The following is a 17,079-nucleotide window of genomic DNA, read 5'->3' as shown; positions in this document are numbered from 1 at the left end:
TTTCAGTAATGAGCCAGTGTAGGTCACGTAGGACAGGCGAAGTCACCACAAATATCAAGAAAGAAATAGCTTCTTCTTTTTTTTCTGGCAGGGTGGGAATGTGTTTTTCAACTCTGGTCATGGCCGGAAACAGCATTCTTTGGAATATGACATTTTTACACCAGGGCAGTCATTTCTACATGAATCATCTGAGGCTGATTGAAAGTCCGAGCACGTCGAGAAAATGGAAGATAAAATATACATGAATTTCAATCACCACTGGCCCGCACCCCCTAGTGACGCCACTGGGGCAGAGGCGCCATAGATCTCCCACACATGATTGAATTAACTTACACACTTGACTTGAACACAACAGCGGCGCTGCGGCAGCCAGCACAAGCGCAGCATACGTTTTAAAATTCATACATTTTGCAATTTGCACACAACATCAGAGTCAACTTAGAGAAGAGCAGCACTGCACATACTTTATTCTTAAATAATCTTCAAAGTTGAAGTTCTCAATCACTGTGATTTCTGTCTGACTCAGTATCAAGACGACGACTCGAGTGAAGAAGTGTGAGTATCGGACATCTGCTGTGCACGTGGCGACTAGCGACGACTAGAGCCCCCGCCCCCCTACACTAGAAACTCAACTAACTAGTGAAACAAGCATTTACAATGCAATGGTTTTGCCTTTGTTAAAGTTAGAGCGATTGGCATTGCTCTTGACATTATTTTTATTTATGTTTTTTTTTAACATAAATAAATGGCATTGTCATTTACAATGCCACTAGCTTTATCTCTTGCAAATGACACACACCAACACCCACAGAGAGCCCCCCCAACACACACAAACCCCCCCCACACACACACACCCACACAGAGCCCCCCCACACACAGCCACACAAAGCCCCCCACACACACCCACACAGAGCCCCCCCACACACACACCCACACAGAGCCCCCCACACACTGCGAGCCCCACCCCACACACTGTGGGCTCGCTGCGAGCCCCCCCGCAGGCAACAGAGGCACGAAAACAGGGTCACAAGCAAGCAACAGGGTCACAAGCAAGCAACAGGGTCCCAAGCAAGCAACAGGGTCACAAGCAGGCAACAGAGGCACTAAAACAGGGTCCCAAGCAGGCAACAGAGGCACGAAAACAGGGTCCCAAGCAGGCAACAGTGGCACGAAAAGAGGGTCCCAAGCAGGCAACAGAGGCATTTACAATGCCACTAGCTTTATCTCTTGCAAATGACACACACCAACACCCACAGAGAGCCCCCCCAACACACACAAACCCCCCCCCACACACACACCCACACAGAGCCCCCCCACACACAGCCACACAAAGCCCCCCACACACACCCACACAGAGCCCCCCCACACACACACCCACACAGAGCCCCCCACACACTGCGAGCCCCACCCCACACACTGTGGGCTCGCTGCGAGCCCCCCCGCAGGCAACAGAGGCACGAAAACAGGGTCACAAGCAAGCAACAGGGTCACAAGCAAGCAACAGGGTCCCAAGCAAGCAACAGGGTCCCAAGCAAGCAACAGGGTCACAAGCAGGCAACAGAGGCACTAAAACAGGGTCCCAAGCAGGCAACAGAGGCACGAAAACAGGGTCCCAAGCAGGCAACAGTGGCACGAAAAGAGGGTCCCAAGCAGGCAACAGAGGCACGAAAACAGGGTCACAAGCAAGCAACAGGGTCACAAGCAAGCAACAGGGTCCCAAGCAAGCAACAGGGGCACGTAAAGAGGGCCACAAGCAGGCAACAGAGGCACGAAAACAGGGTCCCAAGCAGGCAACAGCGGCACGAAAACAGGGTCCCAAGCAGGCAACAGCGGCACAAAAACAGGGTCCCAAGCAGGCAACAGAGGCACGAAAACAGGGTCCCAAGCAGGCAACAGAGGCACGTAAAGAGGGCCACAAGCAGGCAACAGAGGCACGTAAACAGGGCCACAAGCAGGCAACAGAGGCACGTAAACAGGGTCACAAGCAGGCAACAGAGGCACGAAAACAGGGTCACAAGCAGGCAACAGAGGCACAAAAACAGGGTCACAAGCAGGCAACAGAGGCACAAAAACAGGGTCACAAGCAGGCAACAGAGGCACGAAAACAGGGTCACAAGCAAGCACTGCTCTCCCACTGCACCACAGTCTTAACTTGCACCCCAACCCCCAGCTGTTCCAGTGCCCGGCCCATGCACTGCTCTCTCACTGCACCACAGTCTTAACTTGCACCCCCACCCCAACCCCCAGCTGTTCCAGTGCCCCGGTCTATGCGCTGCTCTCCCACTGAACCACAGTCTTAACTTGCACCCCCCCCCCAACCCCCAGCTGTTCCAGTGCCCCGGCCCATGCACTGCTCTCTCGCTGCACCACAGTCTTAACTTGCACCCCCCCCCCCAACCCCCACCTGTTCCAGCTGTTCCAGCTCTGAGGCCCACACAAAGCTCTGCCAACCAAACCCTGCTCTGCCAGTGCGCCTCACTTCTGACGCACATCTCCCCTGCTGTTCCAACACTGAGTCCCAGGCGCTCAGTGACGCATCACACAATGACGGCCCCTCACGCGCACTGGGACGAGGGGCTGCAGTGTCTCACAGACGTGCATTGGGGACCGTTTGAAGTATTGGGGGCCCCATGAAGAGTCCCCCCTGCTGCGCAGGTATCTGCGTCACGCCCCCATCTTTCACCCATGCCGCACTGCTGTGGTTGCGGAAATGCCCCCACCCCCACGGCGCTCGGTCAGCGCACCTCACGCCTTACCTGGGACCCCCCTGTTGTCCCGGAATGGAAGCGGCCGCTGGTCTGAGCGGCGCGAGCGGCTCTTCCGGCGCTAGGCCGAGGGCGCCAGAAAGAAGAGTGCGGGAAAGGGGACCGGAAGCGTTGGCACTGCACCCCAAACCTCTCCTGCAGCACTCTTGCATGCCTGGACTGGGGCCCACACACAGCTCTGCCCAACCCCGACCCTCTGCGTCACTCAAGAGATGGCCCTCTGACAGCAAATGGGGCAGAGGGCTTCCCCGCGGGGTGGTCTCTCTCTGGCATTGTGGGGTCTCTGTCTGTGGCAGCTAGTAAAGTCTACCTGTGACTGTCTCTTGCTCGCGGGGAGTCTCTCGGGCAGGGTGGGGGGCAGACGGTCACCTGCGAGGCCTAGAGGGAGCAGAGAGCGGTGTCAGCCCAGACTCACAGCCCCCACCCCTCCCCCCCAGGGACACACATCAGAACTCAGATCCCTGAGGACCGCCACTGTTAGCCCTGGCTGGCATGCCCCCACATAGATTGGGCTCATGCAGGCTCTCTAAACCCACAGCTTTAACCACCCCTGAACCGGTGAGCACGTAATCCCGGGTAAAACTTACAGCCCGGTCGGCTACCGAATCCAGCCGGCGGAACGTAAATTTCTGGTACCCACAGACTCGTGGGTGAAACTTGGTTCGTTGCCCACGGTGCGCACCTTGGCGCCCTTAATGTTTAACGGACAGCGGGAGGGGGCGGGCAGGCTCACGGACAGCGGGAGGGAGGCGGGCGGGCACACGGGCAGTGGGAGGGGGGAGGAAACGGCAAGAAAGCCACTCACCTAGACGCCAACTTCTTCCCCCGGGCTGCGGGGGGCGGGCACTTCCGGCCGGCCGCGCTAGGATTGGCCGGCCGGCCAGTCACGGGGCGGGAAACGGGAAGAAGAGACGCAGTAGTGCCGGCAATGCCGGACCAGACACGGGGGCGTTCCCGGCGTCCCGTGACGTCGGCAAAAGCCAAAGAATGTCGGGAACGCCCCCGTGTCTGGTCCGGCATTGACGGACAGGCCCCTCGTCCAATGGCAAGGCTCCGTTTACGGAGCCAGCCAATCAAGGACGAGGGCCGAACCAAGCCACACTACAGTTAACATCAGGTTTTCGCCTGCGCCGAAAAGATGCGCAGAGCGCATCTTCGGCGAGGCAAAACCTAAAAAAGTCACGACACACGCGTCCCGAATCATGGCCAATCACTGCATGGCTTCACATGCTGAAGTTACACAGTGATTGGCCATGATATGCAGTGCTCAGCCAGTGTGCCACCACCCACTCGCGGCATCCAATAATGGATTGCCTGCCCTTCTGCGCGGCGGGCCAGCCAATCCTGGCGCTGCATGCAGAAGGGCAGAAGGGGAACTTGTCAGGTTAGTAACAAGCATGCTCGGCCAAGTTACAGGCCAAAAATCGTCATGCGCAGACAGTACTGCTGCTGGTGCTGGCCTGCTGCAGAAGACTGTCACTCAGACCAGCCAGCCCCACCCCCTGCGCACTCCTTATTCCATCAGGTGTGTCTCGAAGCGCTGCGCTGCGGCGGCAGCAGCGCTTTTTTATTTGTTGTGATGTCTGAATTATTTCAATTTGAATTGCTGCTCTTGTCACGGCGGTGCGTCCAGAGGCAGTGAGGGTATGCCCCTACGCCCCAATGGACGCACCGCGCCATTCATTCATTAGCACACTTTGAAAAATTGTTGGAGATGTTGGAAGACCGACAGTTGGGAACTAACTCAGATCAGCATTGAAATGCGCAGAAAGAAAGGGACAGGCATTGGTGCGCAGGGGTGGCACATACATGCGCCTCTGCTCCATCACTTCTGGGGCACTATGGAGACAGCACAGATCAGAGCATAATCAGTCAGTGACTGCAAGAACCCCTTTAAGAGGACAATGGGGCATGCAGGGATTACTGGGCCCAACCATGGAGGTTGAGGCTTTTCACTCATGATAACCTGGGGCATGACCTACTTTGGACCCTGAGCAAAATGGATGCTGCCACCACAGACACAAGTCTGACCTCCTGCTGCTGGGAGTCCTTCCAGCGAGGGAGGCCTGGACAAAGGGTTTCGTTCCTTGGGAGGTGCTAGCACCACCTCAGACAGGATTTTGTGTATTGAGGTAGGCCAGGCTGAAAGGAATGAGACACGCCTGGGGCACAAAAGGTGTCCCTGTGCATACCCCGGTTCAAACCAGTTGCTGGGGCATCCAGCCCCAGCTCTGGCGCGCAACCGGACAAAGGATAGGGGGTGTAACCACCCCCCTTCCTGGTCCCACCCATAGGAGGGACCTAGTCACAGTACAGCCCCCTTTAGAAGAATAAAGGTAGGAGCTGGTCCCATTCCAAATTATATTATCCTGAATTGAAACTACAAAGAAGAAACTCTGGACTTCGACGTTCTGCTCCACAGAAGACTGAAGAAAATCTCCCGTGTGGCCAAGGAGTGACCACCCTGCACAAGCAGGCGCCATCAAGCGTCCTAGCAGTTCACTTTGTCGTCCTTCCTGGTGGAACCAGACTTCAGAGCCCGACGAGACCCGGACTTCCAGACCTCTCCGATCTCTACCTACACCTGCAGCACAGCGGAGATCCGTGGGGGCGACGAGACACGTGGGACCGGCCATCTTGGAGAAACTGCACTTCGCTTCCAGCACGACTTCAGAGGCATCCTCGAGTAAGTGCTTTGGGGATTGAGAAGCCCCAGCCCCGAGAAGCTCCTGCACAGAAGACCAGCCCTCCAGCATCCACGAGATCTGCGTGTGGCCCTTTTGCTTGATTGCTGCTCAACGCGTTGTCTGGTCACTTGCCGGCTGGCTAGTGGCCTCCTAGACGACGACCCAAGAAATCTACACCGCTGGTCTGGTTGCTCCAGACTGGCCCTTGCTTCCTTCCAAAAGAGAAGCACCCGGACCCTCCTGGTCCGCACCAGACACCATCTTCACCGCGTGGGTTGCCTTTGCGAAGGCCTGTTGACTCCGAATCCAGATCAGACACCGCCGACAGCTAGAGCCTGCGTGGGACAGCTCGTGCCTCCATCCTGGTTGTCGAAGACACCTCCTGGTCCACGTGGCTGCAGAGTCAAGCGTCCACTTTTCACCTGTTTGCGACAACAGCATCTGGTTCCTTCCTGGTTCCACTCCGGTCACTGGCTAGTGACTTTGAACAGTGTCCCCTCTGCTTTCAGGTCTCCATCTTCCTTGATCCACCCTTGGATCACTCCGGACATCTTCCTCCTGGTCGCCTGCAGCATCTTTCTTCAAGGCTCCATAGACTTCGACGCCGAAACCCGACACACTTTTACACCTATGCACCCGCAGCCCATGGGTTAGGTAACGAGAGCATTTCGGTGCTCAAGGGTAGATTGACTCTCCTAGTGTCCAGGTATCCTGTCGTTTTAGTCGTAACTAGTCGTAACTGTCCGTACTCACCTTTTTCGTAACTTGTTGTGCCCATTGACTTTGTTCCGCATCTCGCGTGTGAGTTCACACTCTGCACACACGTTCCGTGGGCCTCCTGCTCCTTACCTAAGGTTAGGGTAGTATAGTCCCAGCGATCCTACAGCCTCTGGGCATCTTCATTTCTTCTATCGATCTCCTTATACCATTTACTTAGTATATGGTTTGTCGTGCCCCTAGGGCACCATTGTAATTTGTGCGACTTACTGTATTTTTCTTAAGAGTCTTGTCATGTGCTTAGCCCTCTGATCTCATAAAGAGTTCAGAGGTGTTTGTTAGTTAATAAATATCTTGTTTATTTTCATAACTACCTGTGTGGTGTCCTTTCATCTGGTATTCAAGGGGTTATTTTTGGTAAAACAGCTGGCTTCACATGCCGAAAGAGTTTAGCCTAAGACTGCTTTGTCCATGCTACCATTAGGATAGCTGGTCTATAAGGTTGACTTGCAACTAATCACCATAAGGGTTGTTTGGACTGATACAAGGTGATCACTAGTACTAGTGAGCATCATATATCAGGCCAACTTCTCACAATCGTTACTGTAGTAATTTGTGCATCTGAAAGAGACACGTTAGTGATAGATTCCTTACCTTAGAATAGATACCCCAGCAATACTAACCTCGGTGGTGGGTCTGCGAACCAATAATCACACCAGAAAGTCCTGAAGGACAGAACGGCCAAAGAAGCCATACCCCCGGACTTGGCTGTCCAGGCAATAGTGTCATGCAAACGTGTGCAGCGAGGCCCACGTAGCTGCCTGGCAAATGTCCTGCAAGGGCACTTCTCGGCCCAGGGCAGTGGTAGTCGCCGTGGCCCGAGTGGAATGAGCCCTTAGTTCAACAGGGGGTTCCTTCTTAGCCAAGGAGTAATACGCCTGGATACACAAGATGATCCAGCGCGAGATGGTCCGCTTGTGCACCGCCTTACCCTTCTTAGCGCCCACGTAAACAACGAAGAGTTGGTCATCCACCCAGAACTGGCGTGTGCGATCCAGATAGTAAGAGAGCGCACGTTTTGGGTCCAGACGGTGGATGCGGAGGCGGGAAGAAGGTGGGCGAGGTAATGGACTGCCCGATGTGGAAGGCTGTGAAAATCTTGAGCAGGAAAGAGGGTCTCGTCCGCAACACAACCTTGTCCGGATGAACAGAGAGGAAAGGAGATGTAGAAGAAAGAGCCTGGAGCTTACTCACTCTCCTGGCAGAGGTGATGGCATCCAGGAAAGCAGTCTTTAAGGTAAGAAGACAGAGAGGACAGTTATGGAGCGGCTCAAAGGGAGCACACATTAGGTAGGTAAGTACAAGATTCAAGTCCCACTGGGGCATCACGAAAGAAACAGGAGGAAACATGTGTGTGATGCCCTTCAAAAACCTATTTACAATCGGGGACTTGAACAAGGAAGGCTGATCAGGTAGCCTTAAGAAGGCGGAAAGGGCAGAAAGGTAGCCCTTGATAGTGCCCAGAGCAGAGTCCTGCTGGGCAAGAGAAAGAAGGAAGAGGAGAACCTCAGAAAGGGGTGCAGAGAGTGGATCCACAGTCTTTGCTGTGCACCATGCCACAAATCTGTTCCACCTGCAGGCGTATACCGACTTTGTGGAGGGACGCCTGGCTGCCAGAATGACATTACAGACTTCGGGAGGCAAGTCAAATGGCCTCAACTGTCGCCGCTCAATTTCCAAGCTTGTAGGTGGAGGCTGGACAGGTTCAGGTGGAGGACCGTCCCCTGCTGCTGCGACAGAAGGTCCTCCCGAAGAGGGAGACGAATCGGGGGATCCACTGACATGCTGAGCAGCTCGGGATACCAGTATCTCCGGGCCCAGTCCGTTGCCACAAGGATAACCTGGGCCCGATCGCGTCTGATCTGCTTCAGCGCCCTGGGCAGAAGTGGTATAGGCGGAAAGGCGTACAAGAGACCGCAACTCCACTCACGACGAAAAGCGTCTCCGAGCGAGTGCCGCCTTGGAAACTCCAACGCGCAGAACTGATGGCATTGCGTGTTCTCTTCTGTGGCGAATAGATCTAACCAAGGCTCTCCCCACTGCTGAAAAGAGTCCTTGCGCCACGTCCGAGTTCAGACGCCATTCGTGATCTATCATGCACCGACGGCTGAGTTTGTCCGCCCTGGCGTTCAGGGAACCTGCCAGGTGTTGAACCACCAGGGTCACGCCCTGATGTTCCAGCCACTGCCAGAGGCGCAGAGCCTTCTAGCATAGGGTCCACGACCCCACCCCGCCCTATTTGTTGCAGTACCACATGGCGGTGGTGTTGTCCGTGAACACCTGCACTACACTCCCCCGGACAGAGGGGAGGAATGCCTTCAGTGCAAGTCGGATAGCCCGCAGCTCCAGAAGGTTGATGTGGAGCTGGGACTCCACCAGAGACCAGAGGCCTGAACGAGACTCGGATAAAGCCTGTAAGATCAGAATCAGAGCCTGAATATCCCGAACCCGCTGTTCCAAGATAGGGCGTAGGACCCCTTTGCCCTTCTTGGGTACCAGAAAGTAGTGGGAGTAACAACCACACCCTACTTCCGGCCCAGAAACGCGCTCAATGGCCCCCTTGGCCAAGAGGGCCGTGACTTCCTCTTGCAGAAGTTGCAACTAATCCCCCGACACGCGGTGGAATTACGGTGGCATGGCTGAAGGGGTCGCCTCGAAGGGGAGGGAGTTGCCCCTTCGGACAATTTGCAGCACCCACCTGTCCGACGTGACAATGCGCCAGTGGAAGAGGTGATGGGGAACCCTGCCCCCCACTGGCATCACATGGGCCTGAAAGCACGGACTAGGAGGGTTTTGAGGCAGGTGCTGCGGGGGAAGGTGTGGACTTGCCTCGCCGTAGTCCCCGACCGCCGCTACGGCGGTTTCCACGGCCGCCACTGCGCTGTTGAACATTCTGCGGTGCGTGGCTGGCAGCACGTGTGGGAGTACCCCTTCCGTAGCCACGAAAGGAGCGAAAGGCACCCGTTTGCTGGAGTGGGGCCGAGAGGCCCAAGGACTTGGCCGTAGCGCTGGAGTCCTTAAAACGCTCAAGCGCATGATCTGCCTTGTCGCCAAAGAGACGACGGCCATCGAACGGCATGTTCAGAAGTGTGACCTGGACATCGGCCGAAAAGTTGGCGGACCTCAACCAGACGTGGCGTCGAACTGCCACCGTCGTTGCCATTGCCCTGCCCAGTGAGTCCGTGGTATCCAGCCCACACCAGATGGAATACCGCGCTGCATCTCGACCCTCCGCAAGGGCTTGGGCGAGTTTTGTCCGGGCCTCCTCCGGACATTGTGGCGGCACGTCTGCGACCGTGTCCCACAGGGTGTGGGTGTAGTGGCCCAAGAGGCATGCGGTATTGACTGACCGCAGTCCCAAACTCAGGGACGAGAACACCTTCTTCCCGAACTGTTCATACCTCTTGGATTCCCGATCGGGCGCAGCCGTTGGGAATGCAGTCTGGGAAGTAGAGGCCTGGATGACCAGGCTCTCGGGGGTGGGATGTGTGGACAAAAAGCAAGGGTCGCCCGGGGCCGGGCAGTAGCGTCTGGCCACGTTCCTATCCACAGGCGGACCTGTGGCGGGCTTGGACCAAGTGCCCACAAGAACGTCACACAAGGCCTCATCAAACGGCAGCAGAGGCTCATTGGAGCTTGTCTGCGGTTTAAGGACCTCATTGAGGAGGTTAGTCCTCACGGCCACGACAGGGAGCTCAAGGTTTAGGGCCTTGGCTACCCTCGTCAACACTACACTATAAGCAGCCCCCTCCTCCGTAGCCACGGTGGGAGGGGAGACAAATCCAGTGTCTGGCAAAGTGTTAAGTCCACTGGCCTCCCCAAGCTCATATGTCCAGTCCTGCTGAGACCGGCACTCCCGTGCCAGAGGGTCCTCAGACCCCTCCCAATCACCCTCGTCACCCATCTCCTGTAGTTCAGGGTCAACATATGGGGCCAGTTCATGGAAATATAAATCTCCAAAGGCTGTCGGTAGCGGCGCCCAGCGGCGCCACTCCGGCGCCGGAACTGGACCGAGGGTAGGATCAGGGACGGCGTCCATACCAGGCGCCGGGTGCGACACCCACTGGGCCGGCGCCGGTGAGGTCGTGAGATCGACCGGCGGCGACCCGGATCCGGAAGCGGCTCCAGGGAGGACCTGCGGCGCCGGAACCGAAGTCGCCGGCGGCGCCGGGGCCGAAGCACCCGGCGGCGTCGGAGCCGAAAAACCCGACCCGCTAGGCCCTCCAGCCGGGGCCGTTGGGCCCGGAGGCGCCACGGAACCCGGCTGAGGAGGGAGGGACTTCATGGCCATGAGGTTCCGCTCGATCTCCTCAGGCGTCGCGTCATGCCCAGGGACCCGAAGGCGTGGGGCAGGTGGCGACGTCCGCAACTCCGTCGAAGCGGCGTGGGTGGTGTCACCCAAACCCCCGGCCGCATCGCGCGAGTGTCGGGGTGAGTCGGAGGAACGATGATGTCTCTTCGACCTCTCATGCCTCTTACCTGAGGACTTGGATCCTGACGACCGATGTCCACTCCCGGAGCTGCGAGGGTTCCGACCCCGCGACCGGTCCCTCGACCTCCTGTGGGACCGGGACCCGGAGTTCCAGCAGCTTGCGGGACCGCTCCCGCCTAGCCTTAGACGTCAGGGCCCGGCAGTCGGAGCAGGTGTGGTCGTCGTGGTCGAGGCCTAAACACTTGAGGCACCGGCGATGGGGGTTGGTAACCGACATCAGTCGGTCGCACTTGGAACAGGGTTTAAACCCGGGCATCCCTACCGGCACCGTTGGAGTCGAAGACTCGAGTAGAGAAATTATCAAAAAGATCAAAAATTTTAGTAAAAAAAGACTACGGGGTAGAGCTTTTCCGGATCTGCGCTAGCGGGCGCATAAAAAAGAAGAACTGACGTCAGCGCTCATGGGCGGCGTCTAAGTACTCCGACGACGTCATTCCGGCACTAACGACGCCGACGACGGAGGCAGAGCCGCGGATGACGCCTGCCGGCACGCAGGGGTATTGCTACGCAAAATTTTCCGGATCCAGTCTGACGCCTGGAGATATTCTAAGGTAAGGAATCTATCACTAACGTGTCTCTTTCAGATATATACTTATTTTTATAATTAAAGCAGTATTTTATTTCTACTATTACGCATGCAAAGGAAGGTTACCACATTCATACCCAACAACACATTCCCCCTTGAAGTCAGGGCTCCAATTTTTCAATAGTAAATCCCTGTCCCATCCACTTCTTACAAGTAAATAAGGATTATTCCCCATTCCCTGGTGCACTCAATTAGGAAATGCTCACTAGCAGACCTTAACTCAATAGTCCACTTCATCTCTTAGCATTTCCCAACGTGTCTTGGCCCCGCATCACTCACAGGTCCAGTCCTGCTTGGTAATTCAGCTGCAAATTCGAGGCGTGGCAGCACTCAGGAGCCATAGGCTCTCCTCAGAGCCTACGTGGTAAGCTCGGGAAGTGGTCAGAGGTGTTTCTGCATGGTAAGTTTCCATGTTCTCCCGAAAAGGGGCGTGATGATTACAATGCTCCTGATCTCGATCCCAGTGATGAGGGATGCATCCATGACATCCTCACTCAGTGCCACAGGTCAGGTCAGTTCCAGTCCTGGTTGGTACTCATGATTCTCCGGTCACCACTGTTCACAGTTCTCTGGCCTCATCAGTGTTGTTAAGGAACGCAGGCAACACCAGGTGGATTAAGGTAAGTGGCTTTATTTTAGCAAAAACATAAACAAATTACAAGGCAAGAACTTAGAATACTTTAAAGCATTCCACAATTTGCAGCTTAAACCAGGTAGTAGCACCACTTCTAATAAGTATAATCCTTCAATATGCTGGAGGCATGCAATCCATTTCACTCCTCCCTCTGGTACTTCCCACCAACCTGTCTTCCAATAGCAAAGAAGGTATTGCTCTAATTGTTAATTAACTCTTTATTGATTGGTTTAGCAAACCATTTACAATTTAAAACATAACTAAATCGAACAATAAAATGACATTAATAAATGTAAAAAACGGTGGATTTCAAATCATTAAAAATTCGGTTGAGCATTATGGGCTAGTAATGTTCTGCTGGAAGACATCGCTCTGGCTTTTGATGTTCTGGACTCCGATTTGATTATTGAGTCTGTTCATTGAACCGCCATACTAAGATGAGGAGGGTTTCGCTGTGGGTATGGCTTCCAGTTGTAGATAAATTTTGTTAGCTCAATGTTTAGCTTGGTGTTGTCAGGGTTAAGGGCAGTCATTATTGCTTGGTGGCACAATCAAACTCCCAACTTGATAAATTGTCCTCGCAGCAATGACCGTCTGGGCATGAGCAATGCGGGGCATGCACAGACGATATGTTCCATTGTTTCAGAATGGTAACCACACAACCTGCATTCAGTACTGCAACCTGGCCAGTGCCATTCAGGGAGGTTCTTCAGAAAAGGCCAATCGCACATCCTCAGCGCTAAAAACTTGTTTTTCCAATAAAGTGCGTATGTACTTGAAAGATAGAGTGGCTGAGCACCCACTTTGAAATTGGAGATTACTGCCCAAGCGTGTTTCCTCATTAACAGTGTAGCCCTGTCTGAGTGAAAGGACCACAGTCTGACATTTTTTTTAAAAAGCAGTTGTTAACACCGGGAAGGAGGGGTTAAATTCCCAGAGATCTTTTACTCCTAGTAACTGTAAACTGCGGTCTGGGCGTTGCCGATGCTTATGGCTGGTCTGGGTTTTCTGTATATTCTGCCATATTCGGGCCTCCAAGGAACCCTCCCGGGCGCGGCGCAGTCTATTACTTACAGCCTGATTCATCAACGGGCCGTTTTGCGAGCCCCTAATAGCGAATCATAGCGATTCGCTATTAAGGACTCGCAAAACGGCATTCATGTAGGAATCGCATAATAAAATGCGATTCCTACTGATTCCTTATTTGCGATTAGCTAATTGCTAATCGCAAATAAGGAATAACTCGCCATTCATTCCTATGGGCCAAAAGGCCCATAGGAATGAATGGGGAGTATTCCTTATTTGCGATTAGCAATTAGCTAATCGCAAATAAGATTGCGATTTGAAGGGTGCCAGGGGTGTCCACAGGACACCCTGTAGCACCCCTCAAATGAAATTTCACACAGGTGTTGCACACACACATGTCCAAAGGACATGTGTGTGTGTAACATGCAACTCAGAAAAATGCATTTAAATGCATTTTTCTGAGTTTTCGCAATTTACCGCGAGGTCTGACCTCGCGGTAAATTGCGGCAAGAAATTGCGAATTCGCAATTTTAAATTGGATGTTGAATTGCATTTAAGGAATCTCTAATAGAGATTCCTCAAATGTAATTCCTCGCACATTTGCGACATCGCAATTAGCGATTTTTGCATGTGGGATGCTGAATCCCAAATGCAAAAATCGCGCTCGCAAAGGGCCGGATTCTCAGAATCCGGCCCCTTGCGAGCGCAATTTCGGTTCATGAATCGGGCGGCTAGTTTGATAAATGCGCCTTTCTCCACTCCATGGTGGTCTTGTAGTCCTCGTTCGAGTCTCACTTGGGCTGGTGAGGCAGATCTTGGTAACCGAAAAGCTCTTTTAAAAATGTTGGTTGTTAGTTTATTAAAACGATGGTTGTGCCCTTAGTGATCTTGTGCCCATACGTCAAGGAGTTGATTACCTTAGCCTTCATCACTTGCAGCATGGGAGTTAGGCTTGGGCCTAGTAACAGCTTTGCCAATTTTGCTGCGGCCGCTTCTAACGACAAGGCTTTAGTTTTCAATGTTTCTTTATGCTTGGTAAAAGTACCTCTTGGTTCGAAAAAGATGCCCAAGTATTTATAACTGGGGGTTGATTCAAGTTTTGTATCATTGAAGAACCATCTTTCAGTTGACTTTTTTTGCTTCCCGAAAGATATTGTTTTGGCTTTTGTCAGGTTCAATTCAAGGCAATTTCTTTTCGTGTAAGGTAGCAGTTCATTCAATAGCCTCTGGAGACCCACTTTTGTGTGGCTTAACAACACCAAGTCATCGGCATACAGCAGGTTGGTGATACGGGTCCCATCTAATTGAGGAGGATGGGAGTTTATGTTGCCGAGTACTGAGGAAAGGTCAGATATAAACAAATTAAAAAGAAGTGGGGCCAATACCCAACCTTGTTTGATGCCAGTTTCAGTACGGATCTTCGCCAGGATACTCTGTAGTAGCAGAGCGCGTAATCAAATATTTTATAACATAACATAACATAACATCTTCTTAGACACAAGAGAGCCATCACCCAGCTTGATTCTTATCCATGTTTTTGTATGGAGTTGAATTATTGCTTGAAGACGCGGGGGAATAAGCCCCATGATTTTAATTTCTGCCATAGCAGGTCCCTGGGCTCACGGTCGAAGGCCGCTTTGAAGTCTACAAAGCAGCAGTGCAGCTTGATCTGTTCGGCTGTTGCTTTCTCCATCAGGAGTGTTAGCGTTAACAAATTAGTGTAGTACCGGTGTTAGCCACGAAACCCGTCTGATTAAAAGGGAGGCGCGCTGTTGTTTCGGCCCAGGCCTGTAGCTCCTCCAATAGGATGTTTGCATAGTACTTAGATTCCACGTCAAGAGGTGCAACCATTCTATAGTTTTTTGCCTCTTTTCTCTTCCCACTTTTGTAATTTGGGTGAATGATTGCTCCTCACTGTGGAGACTGCAGTAAAGAAATAAAGGAGTTAGGTATTCAGACCATAGGGTGATGTCAGATTTGAACATGGCCTGGGGAAGGCTGTTCAGGCCTGGGGCTCCATCAGCTCTGGCTTTCGTTATGAGGCGTGAGATCTTGTTTTTTAAAACATCCGGAACCACCATTGGCTCTAGTAGTATATCGTTTGTTTTCGCTGGATCTTTATATAACGGATCTTCAGATGGAATTTTTGCGGGGCGAGATCGTCTCGGGCTCTCCATTTCCAGGTGGTAGAACCTTTTGTTGCCTGGGCTGGAGGAAATGGTTTGAGCATCATTTGAATGAATAGCCCCAAAGTGAAGAGATAAAAACGTGCTCCAAACAGCTTCGCTGATATTTGCACTGGCGTACCCACTTGTGCTTTGTGTGCTCCTATTTACTAGAGACCGAATTGCTTCAGATTAGGGTTTTTACTTTCGTAGAGGAGTTTCAGCCAGAATTGATCCGAGGCCTCCAGTTTTTCCTTTCGTGTCAAGGTCCTAAAAGCTAATTGGGCTTGCTTATAGTTATTAAACAGGGTTTAATTGCTGGGATTCTTTCTTGATAATTGTGCTCTGTTCCTCTCAGATCTTAATTTCCTTGTGGTTTTTGAGATGCAAAATTGAGAGATTTGGTTTCTCGGGCCCCTCCTGATTGGCAGTTCATTGAGGAGATGGTTTGTAAGGGACGACCAGCCACTAACAACATGAGTGTTTGAGTCTAGGGATTGATGTAATACGACTCTGCATTTTTCCCTCAAGGAAGGGGCCGCAAAATCCGACCACTTTATCCGCTTTAGGTCTTCTGTGTAACTGCCTGAGTGGGTATGGGCAAGTTCTTGATGGCATGGAGTTCTGGTGGATAGTGTTAAAATTTGTGCCCGGTGAACACTCTCTCCTTGCCTATGTTTCCTGTAAGAGGACAATGTCATGTTCCTTTAAAAGGGCCATGGTGGCGGCGGATTGTTTTTCCTGCCCAAAACCGTTGATGTTCCAGGAGCATATTGTTAGACCGTAATTAGTGAGGGTTCAATCGGTCCGATTTCTGGATAAAGCCCCGGGCAGCCATTGCCAATCTGCTCCATCAAAGTTTCGCTGATCGGTTGTGGGCTCTGGGATTACTGTTGGTGAGCTGCCTCTTGCGGACCTCAGTATTGAGAAGGGGGCTAAAGAGGAGCTGGAAGTGCGGGCCTGGTTGTTTTCCAATATTGAGGGGTAGCGAGTGGCACTTGGTATTGTTGTTGTAATGCCTCAGGATTTAAATTGGTCAATTTTCGTCAGGATCAGATCCCGGGTTGCCGGGGATGCCAGTGTTACTTGCGTAGATTTACCCGTGTTAGATCTGGTAGATGGAATGAATTCAATAACTGTTATATCTTTTTATTGTAGGTGGCTCAGGTCTGGTAAAGATTTAAATATTTGTAATATATTCCCTTGATGGAGGATGTCATGGGGGCCTCAGGAGGTATATTCTGGAGTGAGCAGCAGTTTGGTGCTTTGAGTGCTGCTTGAGAGCTCACAGAACTCATTGCACTTTGCCTGCTGTGTTTTCTGTGAATTTTCTTCGATGATTATTTTTGAGGTCGGTACAGTGAACGATAAAAGAGGGAGCACTGTTTGATGGGTGATTGGGGGGCTTTTATTTACGGCCTCCAACATACGACAGCTTACTGATTCCGTGAGGTTTTTACGACCAAGCTCTGTAGCTATCCTCTGTGTACGCGATTTGTTGTCCTCGTCGAAAAAAGGACGGGAGGAACAAGCTTTGTGGGCTGTCATCTGGGAAGTTGCGGGACTCTGTTGCACTACTTCCAGTGCTGGTTGGTTAATTGGTGGTTGTGAAGGGCCGGGTTTTGCTTGCATTGGTGGCTGCAGACAGTGCTCCCAAGCTTGTGGTTGCCCTGACTGCTGACTGGGCTGGGGCAGGGCTTCTGTCTGTGGGGGTAAATGATTCGGTTCTAATTGCAGGCACGACTGTTCTCCTTTCGACTGTGGTTTCAAGGGGGTGTTTCCTGGGAGCTCTATATCACTCGATAGGTGGTAACTCATACTTATTGTTGTGGTATAAGTTTTTTGGTTGTTCCGGCTTTTTCATTGTCTTTTATTTCCCCCTTTCGACTGCCGATGAGAATTATGAGTTTTAGGTGGGTCGCTAGGGGATGATTTGCCATCTGTTGT

Source organism: Lissotriton vulgaris, chromosome 6, assembly GCF_964263255.1.
Source record: "Lissotriton vulgaris chromosome 6, aLisVul1.2, whole genome shotgun sequence".
Lineage (NCBI taxonomy): Eukaryota > Metazoa > Chordata > Amphibia > Caudata > Salamandridae > Lissotriton > Lissotriton vulgaris.
The sequence above is the reverse complement of the archived record's forward strand: the minus strand, read 5'-3'. Positions refer to the sequence as shown.